General features: G+C 39.4%; 1 pseudogene; it reads left to right on the forward strand.

Moving 5' to 3' along the window:
- Positions 1–488: 488 nt before the first annotated feature.
- On the forward strand, positions 489–615 carry LOC125453725 (U1 spliceosomal RNA; annotated as a pseudogene).
- The last annotated feature ends 8,310 nt before the right edge of the window (positions 616–8,925 follow it).

An 8,925-nucleotide genomic window follows, 5' to 3' on the forward strand; every position in this document is an offset into this window, starting at 1 on the left:
TAGATAGCGGACAACTTTTCTCCATCGTACAGGAGTGTAAAACTAGAGGGCATACATTTAAGGTGAGAAGGGAGAGATACAGAAAGATCCAGAGGATGGTGAGCATCTGGAACAGGCTGCCAGAAGTAGTGGTGGAAGCGAGTACAACTTTGTCATTTAAGAAACATTTAGACAGGTACATGGATGGGATTGGTATAGAGGGTTATGACTAAATGCAGGCAAATAGGACTAGTTTAAATTGTGAAAACTGGGCAGCATTGGCAAATTGGGCCAAAGGGCCTGTTTTCATGCTGTCGACCTCTATAACTCCATGATCTCACCTCTGGAGTTCAGCTCAAACTGGCCATCAGTGAGCAGCTTGTTTCTAAGCAAGTGTTGTTTGATACACTGTTGGTATCATCAATTTTTTAATGATCAAGAATAGACTTACGGGGCAGTAATTGAATTGAACTTGTGTTGGATAAGTAAGGTTTCTGGTGTACAGGATGTGACTTACCTGGCAGGGGAGATACCTCGATCCAGAAGGAGGTTGTCCAAAGATGAGGCTATCCCATTGCACTTTGGGTGTGCTGACACTTGTGATGTCCCCACATGTGCGATACTCAACTGCAAGACAAAAGAGAGAGAAGGCAGCATGGCCAGTTATGAGACTGGTGAGGTTGAGTTTTCACAAAAGTGGAATGAGGAATGATACTTACTTGTTGGGACATGGATATCCCTGCAACCCCAGAAAAACAGTCCTCATCTTCTCCTGAAAGAGCCATGATTTTCTCCTCATAAAGGGTGAGGAGCTGTAAGTTGGAAACACTCGACCGTTCAGCCTCACTGATCCCTAGTGTGGGTTGTCCTCACCAATAATGAGAGAAAGGGCAGGACTGAGTGACACGGTAATTGGTGGCACGGCTGGTGCAGGTGGGAAAATGGTGTCTTGGTGGCCTAAGCACATGAGTGGGTAGCACAGAAGGCATGCAGATTTAGTCATGGGGGCTGGGTGGGTGAGAGCTGTGAGGGAATGTATTGCATGCAATAGTGAGTGGGAGAGCTTGAGCCTTGCTGGGAGATAGGTGTAGTAGCAGGGATAAAGTGGGTGTGAGGTAGCTGAGAGAAGATTGTGGCATTGGTCCTGGTGGAGGATTGACCTTCTTTTAACATTGCTGGCAGTTCTTCATCATGGATATGTGAGGCCCTAAGACCAGGCTTGCAGGGTCTGATGGTATGGCCTCCTCTGCCAATCCTCCAGGAAGAACACTTCTCTCCTTTTCACTACCCATCCATAGGATGCCCGGGTCCCTGTCAGAGACACAAGGTGCCATGTTCAGGTTCTGCCCATCCCTAGGCCAGGTAGCTTCAGAATGCCAGTCCTTGTCCAGGTGCATAGGGCCCCTTTAGTGATGGTGTGGGTGTAAGGATGGTGGTCTTTCAGCAGATAATGGTTGAGTGATAAGTTGTTCCAGGAACAGCGCGTAGTATGATGAGGCTGGAATCAGTTGTGAGAGGCTCTACCAAGGCATGGCAGGTAGCTAATTTGGTGCATCTGGTAGGATAGAATGAGAAATCCTGCTCGGGGGGGAGCAAAAAGACCTCCATAACACTTGCAGCAACTTAGGCATTGCCGAATAAAACATGGAATTAGGTTCCAAATCAGTTGTGATCTCTGTGAATGCTGGAGCAGACTTGAGGAACTAAATGATGTGATCCTATTCCTATGTTCCTATGTATTTTCAAGTTTCTTTTTAAAATTTCTGGTATTCAGACTTCTTATACCTTTATTATTATAAAATTTGATGTATTATTTGTAAGTGTTGTAAGAGAGTTTTAAAGCAAAGCCTTCAATTAGCAATGAAGAGTGTCAGAATGCAACATATCTACAGCAAACTAATAGAGATAATGGGAACTGCAGATGCTGGAGAATTCCAAGATAATAAAATGTGAGGCTGGATGAACACAGCAGGCCAAGCAGCATCTCAGGAGCACAAAAGCTGACGTTTCGGGCCTAGACCCTTCATCAGAGAGCTGATGAAGGGTCTAGGCCCGAAACGTCAGCTTTTGTGCTCCTGAGATGCTGCTTGGCCTGCTGTGTTCATCCAGCCTCACATTTTATTATACAGCAAACTAATAATCAGTTTTCAGTTCTTTCTTATAACAATATCTGTACTTAACTGTAGTAAGTGTTTAATCATTTCTTGATGACTCACTAAGTTCCTTCAAAATTAATCTTCATATAACTGGTTTTAAAGTTTATATTGCAATCAGATTTCTTCGAAACATTTTGTATTTTCCTGTTATCAAGCTTATTTTAATGTAACTGCCTCTTAACATTATTCATTAGAATTAGAATCAATAGTTTGAGGAATTCCATTGACAATGGGTTGATATTACAAAACGAAATAAAAAGACAGAGGTGGAGGGAGAAACAGAATTAACATTTTGGATTCAAAGTCTCTTCTTTGGAATTCATTCAAACATGTCTATACTATACATGTACATATTCTGAGCATGCATTGATTTATACTTTCCAAGAAAACATGTAAAGTAATTTTTTCACAAACTTCCACATTGGTAGACAAGATTGAAAATTACAGAATCCTTTCATTCGTCCTGTTACAATGTCAAACTTTGTTACCAATCGCTTGTTGTCCTTAAGAATGAGGCACCTTCTCAAACTGCTGCAGTTTAATATACCCAGTTAGGGAGTGCCAGGATTTTGACCAAAGATAATGAAGTCAGGCAATATAGTTCAAGTCAGGATGGAGTTTGACGTGATCTCATTTTAGAGATGACTTTTTGACTTCTTTGAAGGCTACTGTGCATTAATGGAATTCACTGTGGCATTCAACATTCCAAAAATAAATTGTCAGGCACTCAGTTACTGATTGATAAACACCATTTGCGATAACTTGAAAGGAAGCTGCAGATTCTGAACTGTTTTCAGGAGCAAAGCAACATTGAAGAAACCAGCAACATGCGCTAATTTTGCAACATTATTAAATTTAAAGTGCTTTAACATATGAACAGCCCTTGATACTATGACTGCAGCCATGTCCAATTTGGATTTTGTACTAAACATGATTCTGTACCAAAACATGTTGAAATTAAAAAATGATTTTTAAAAATTGTGTTGATTTTCCTGTCATTTCCAACACCCTACACCCCACCCTGTCATTTATGTAAAAAGTAACAATATTTTAGGACTTTAAGTAATTTAAGATAACCTATTTTTATTCTTGATATTTCTCTTGGGTTCTCGAACAGACTTCTAACTTCTCATCTTTCAGATAGTCTCATTCCTTACATATCCACATTTGAGGGTTTGAGCTATTTATAAATTTGCTGTCATTTTGATAGATGCATGCAAGACTAGACATTTGGTCTGACATGCAGCCTTTCAAGACAACAGTTGCTCTGGAATAAGAAACTGTTTCCATCATACTTTAAAATCCTCAAGTGTCATATTACTGATATACTTTACTGTCGGAGGTTACATTGCCCTTGCAGTTGCTTAGCAACGTATGTTCTGTCGAAAACATTATTGGTGCAGCTTTCCCCATATTCTCCACTGTTGTTTTGTACAGGAAATATAACGAAAAGAGTGGCTTAAGTAAGCTTGATCAAATACTATGTTATTTTCTTTTGTAGTTTCTGTACTTCCTCATTTCGCCATTTTATCACTTTTTTTGAATTAATGTTAAAAGACTAGCCTCTGTAAGTGTAACTCTACTAGTTTCTTTTAATCCACTTCATGTGATGTATGCATTGCTGTCTGAGCCTGTGTTTATTGCCTGTCCCCAGTTGCCCTTGAGAAGGCAGCGACGGTGAGTTATTTTCTTGAACTGCTGCTGCCCATGTGCTGTTGGGAAGGGAATTCCTGGATTTTGACCCACCGACACTGCAGGAACAGTGATATATTTCCAAGTCAGGATGGTGAGTGGCTTGGAGGGGAATTTGCAGATGGTGGTATTTTCATACATCTGCTGCCCTTGTCCTTCTAGATGGAAGTGAACAGGGATTTGGAAAGTGTTGTCTAAAGAACATTGGTGAATTTCTGCAGTACATCTTGCAGATGGTACACACTGCTACTAAGGGGTTTCGGTGATGAAGGGAGTAGGTATTTTGGATGTGGTGCCAATCAAGTGGCTGTTTTATCCTGAATAGTGTCAAGCTTCTTGAGTGTGGCTGGAATAACACTCATCCAGACTGTTGGGAAATGTTCCATTATGCTCCTGACTTGTGCCTAGCTGGCAGACAGGCTTTGGGGAGAAGAAGAATTGCTGGCTTCTCACCTGTAGCCACAGTATTTATATAGCTAGTCCAGTTCAGGTTCTGGTCAATGGAAACCCTTAGAATATGACAGTGAGGGATTCAGTGATGGTAACACCATTGAATGTCAATGTGTGATGGTTAATTTGTCTTTTATGGGAGATGGTCATTATTTGGAATGACTGTAACTTGCCACATTTCAGCCCAAGCCTGGATGCTGTCAAGGTCTGAACCTGGACTGCTTCAGTATTGAGGAATCATGAAAGGTGCTGTTATCCCCACTTCTGACCTTACAATGGAGAGAAGGTCATTGATGAAGTAGCTGAAGATGATTGGACCTAAAACACTACCCTGAAGAACTCCTGCAGAGATGTCCTGGGTTTGAGATGACTGACCTTCAAAATCCACGACCATCTTACTTTGTGTCAGGTGTGATTCCAACCAGCAGAGAGTTTTCAGAATAGAAATTGCTAGAAAAGCTCAGCATGACTGGCAGCATCTGTGGAGAGAAATCAGAGTTAACGTTTAGATTCGAGAGACCCTCAGTCAGTTCTGAGGAAGGGTCACTCAACCCAAAACATTAGCTCTGATTTCTCTCCACAAATGAGCTTTTCCAGCAATTTCTATTTTTGTTTCTGATTTACAGCATCTGCAGTTCTTTTGATTTTTATTTAGCAGAAGTTTTCTCCTGATTGCCATTGACTCCAGCTTTAACAGATGCCCCTTGTGTGATAGGCAACTTGATGAATGCTTTTGTCATCTTCTGCCAGGCCTGTTCATTAATGTACTGATTTCACACATTGATTGTAGAATCTCTACAGTGTAGATAGAGGTCATTTGGCCCATCGTGTCTGCACCAACCCTCCAAAGAGCATCTCACCCATCACTCTATTCCTGTAATCCTGCATTTACCATGGCTAACCCACCTACTCTGCACAACCCTGGATACTACAAGGCAATTTAGCCAATCCAACTAAGCTGCACATCTTTGGACTGTGGAAGGAAACTGGAGCACCCAATCAGACACAGGGAGAATGAGCAAACTCCACACAGTTACCCAAGGTTGGAATTGAGTCTGAGTCCCTCTTGCTGTGAGGCAACTGTGCTAACCACCAAGCTACCATGCAGCTCATTTGTAATCTCAAATTATTCATTTTAACAGCCTTCCCAAAACCTGCGAGACTCATTAAAAATAAGAAACTCCTAAAAGGGAATTTCTCCAGTGGATACATTTGACAAGTAGATTTATCGAGTAACTTTCTGATTTCTTGTTCCAGGTAATAAAATTTTTTAAAATATTGTGCCAATTTTCAGAGCATGACTATCCTGAGCTACTGCTGTGATAATGCATAGTGATAGATACAATCTTCCTTTGTCCTGAATTTTCAATTTTATCAAATCCACCATAGGAACTTATCAGTAAGGTAACAGGAAACTGAGGAACAAAGTTGACATTAGGCTCCTATCAATGATTAAAACGTTTGAGTAGCCTATGCAGACCATTGGCACAGAGCTCCAAGTCATACCTTTCAACTGAGCTCGCTGCATGCCTGTGAATGGAGGACAATATAGAAATATGAATACTGTCAATTGTGGATTCAATTATGTAGTAATCATGGTTAAATTAATGGAGAGGTTGTTCTGAGACTATGTGGAGATGTCATTTTTGATGTTCCTTTCCTAATTTTTCGATAATTCATAATCGTGCTGTGGCATAATTTGACAGATATCAACAAATATTTATATTAATACTGCCTTCTCTATGCCAAGTAGATTCTGTAGGTAACCGAGAGCAGAGCTTCCAAAAATCAGAGTCAGAATCCTAAGTTGGGTCACAGCCTATAAGTTTGGGATCATGAGATCCAAGGCAGTAATGGGTTCTGTGGACTTGGGATCACATTTACAACAGCTATGTTCCCATTACAACAGGCCCCCACTCCCAGAGTCCTCACAGAGGGGTTCCGGCAATTTCAAAGTCTCACAAAGGGGTCACAATATAGCTAAATACTAAATATATGTGCTAGTATATTTGGTTATGGAAGACATGATAAATTGAACTTGATGTAATAATCATAAGTTTACATGCTGATACAATTTGTCTCAAAGGATCTTAGACAGTGGCCAGGAATGGAGTACCTACCTGGATTGATCATTACCATGTAATGTGACCGAATCCAATGTAGCAGTCCTACAATTGTGCTGGCAGTTTGACACCCTTATTCTTCCTTTACAATCCCCAATACAAATTAGCAAACAGCTTTTCTTTTCTTTTCAAGCCACATCTTCTAAAAACTTGCAGAATGGGCAAGTTTAATTGGCAAATTAGTTTCAACACAGATAAGAATGTGATATTATGTTTTAGTCAAAATAAAACTAAGGAGATCACATATTACTTGAAAAAATAATTTAAATTTGTTAGAGGAACAAATTGATGAATGAGTAGAAGAGCATAAATCAGATAGAAGATTGTAGGCTAATAAGGTCATGAAAAGATAACATTTGATTTTAGAAGGATAGAATTTAAAAAATAGAAATGTTATGTAAAACTTTGGATTGAACTTACATTATGTCATGCTTGTAGAATTATGGCTTCCCTATTGTAAAACAAGTATTGAGGCACTGAAAAAGGTACAAAAAAGATTTATGGAAATGTTATTAAAATTTTGTTTTATTTTCATCAGGAATGGAAAGAGGTCTTTTCCCTTTTGAAATTGAGAAGACTGAGAGGCCTTTAAATTATAAAAGCTTTTTTATTAAATAGACGCAGATTTATCCAGTTTGGGGAGAGCAAAACTAGTGACATCATTATAAATTAGTCATCAATCGATCAAAGTTTCAATTCAGAAGAAACCTATTTTCTAGAATGTGTTGAGAATATGAGAAACATTATGTTTCTCATGTTAAGTGCTTGAGAAACATGATGCCGATTTACTTATGGAGAATTGACAGATTAGTGTATGAAAGAGAATGAACTGGAAGATTATGCTGATAGCTATGTGAAGAATGATAGGAAGAGTTGTAAGTGGCATTTGGTCACAGACTTTTGATATTTGTATGCTGAATATCATATACAATTCTGTCTTTTATTCATCGTGTAATGAGCAATATTATAGACTGTGTTCAACTGGCATCACACATGACAAAAAAACACAAATTATGAAAGAATATATTTCTTATAGTAATTATTATTTTTCTTTTCCTTCGTATAGATTGAAACTGAGCAATGTAAGCACTGTGACAAGCATGTTAAGCTGCTTCAAGAAAAAGAGACTGAGATTCGTGATCTGAAGGTTCTTTTGAATAGGTTAAGTTTCCTTTCCTAGCTGTACAGCTCACAAATTATAAACACTAAGACCACAAACTTTAGGTTAACATAAATTAATCTCATCTTTAAATGCTGTTTTTGAAGATGTATGAAAACATTATCCAGTATTTTGCCTTAAGTATTTATTTTAATTCTCACTTCATTTACTATGTCAATTCTTCTCCAAATCCCAAAGTTTGGAGTTCAGAAAGTGAGAGACCCTAATGATCCTATAGACCGCATTTTGAAAGTTGATGCCTTCAAAGAAACAAAAATGAAAGGAAAGGCAAATAGAGGTTAAGTGTTCATATTTATTTAATTTTTTTAAATTCTGGGATAATCCAGCAGGAAGTCAGAAGAACAAAAGTCCTGTACCCTGACAGCAGTAACAATGCAGCCCTCATGCTGTGAAAATTTCAATGTCTGTTGCATTTGAGCCATCTGACCAATCAAAGGGTGGCTAAAAGGTGGCGACACTAACAATGTGGACCTGTAATCCAGAGTGCAACTCGTGCACCCTTACACAGCAGGCAGACAACAAAAGGCATATTAACACATAAACTATGCTACAGCAAACCATTTGCATGCATAAACAATGCTTCTGACACCTGCCAGTGGGGAGGAGCCCTGTAAGGTAAAGTCACTACAATCATACTAAACCAAAGGGCTGCTTTCTCATGAGAAAGAGAGATAACTGGTGGTGATTTAACCTGAGTGTCATGACACCTCAGATGATGGGGGGATTCCTTCATGGTAACTTTAGCCGCTGCAAGAATTGAATCCATGCTATTGGTGTCACTCTGCATAGCAAACCAGCTGTCCAGCCATCTGAACTAAATTGACCCCCAAGAGGAACTCTGCAGGACTCAGCAAAACAGTTATCAAATTTTGTGGTGATAAGTTGCCTGCTGCATAACCTGAAGGGACACCGACATGAGGAAAGAGCCCTTCCCACCTATTGTATGGTGAACTACTGAGGAAGATGAGCCATGAGGAATAGGACAAACAGGAGGCAACAGGCAGCTGGACAGCATCTTCCTACTGAAGAAGAATCATACTGTACTTCAAACATTAGCTCTGTTTCTCTCTGCACAGTTGTTGCCAGACTTGGATAATTTCTCCAGCACTTTCTGTTTTTGGTTCCTTTCCACCAAGGTTGTTTGTGAATAACTAATTTGGATGCAATATCAGTAACCATACCCCCAGTTCCCCAGTTACTAACAGTTCCTCACTCTATCTTCCTAAGCAAGGCAGCTTTCACTTGAATCAAAACAGCAATCACAAAATAAACATCTGAAGTAAATTAACAAATAAAATCATGCTGTATTGCATACAAATGCTGATCACCATTGTGCATTTTGTCA

This window comes from Stegostoma tigrinum, chromosome 6 (assembly GCF_030684315.1).
Source record: "Stegostoma tigrinum isolate sSteTig4 chromosome 6, sSteTig4.hap1, whole genome shotgun sequence".
Taxonomy (NCBI): domain Eukaryota; kingdom Metazoa; phylum Chordata; class Chondrichthyes; order Orectolobiformes; family Stegostomatidae; genus Stegostoma; species Stegostoma tigrinum.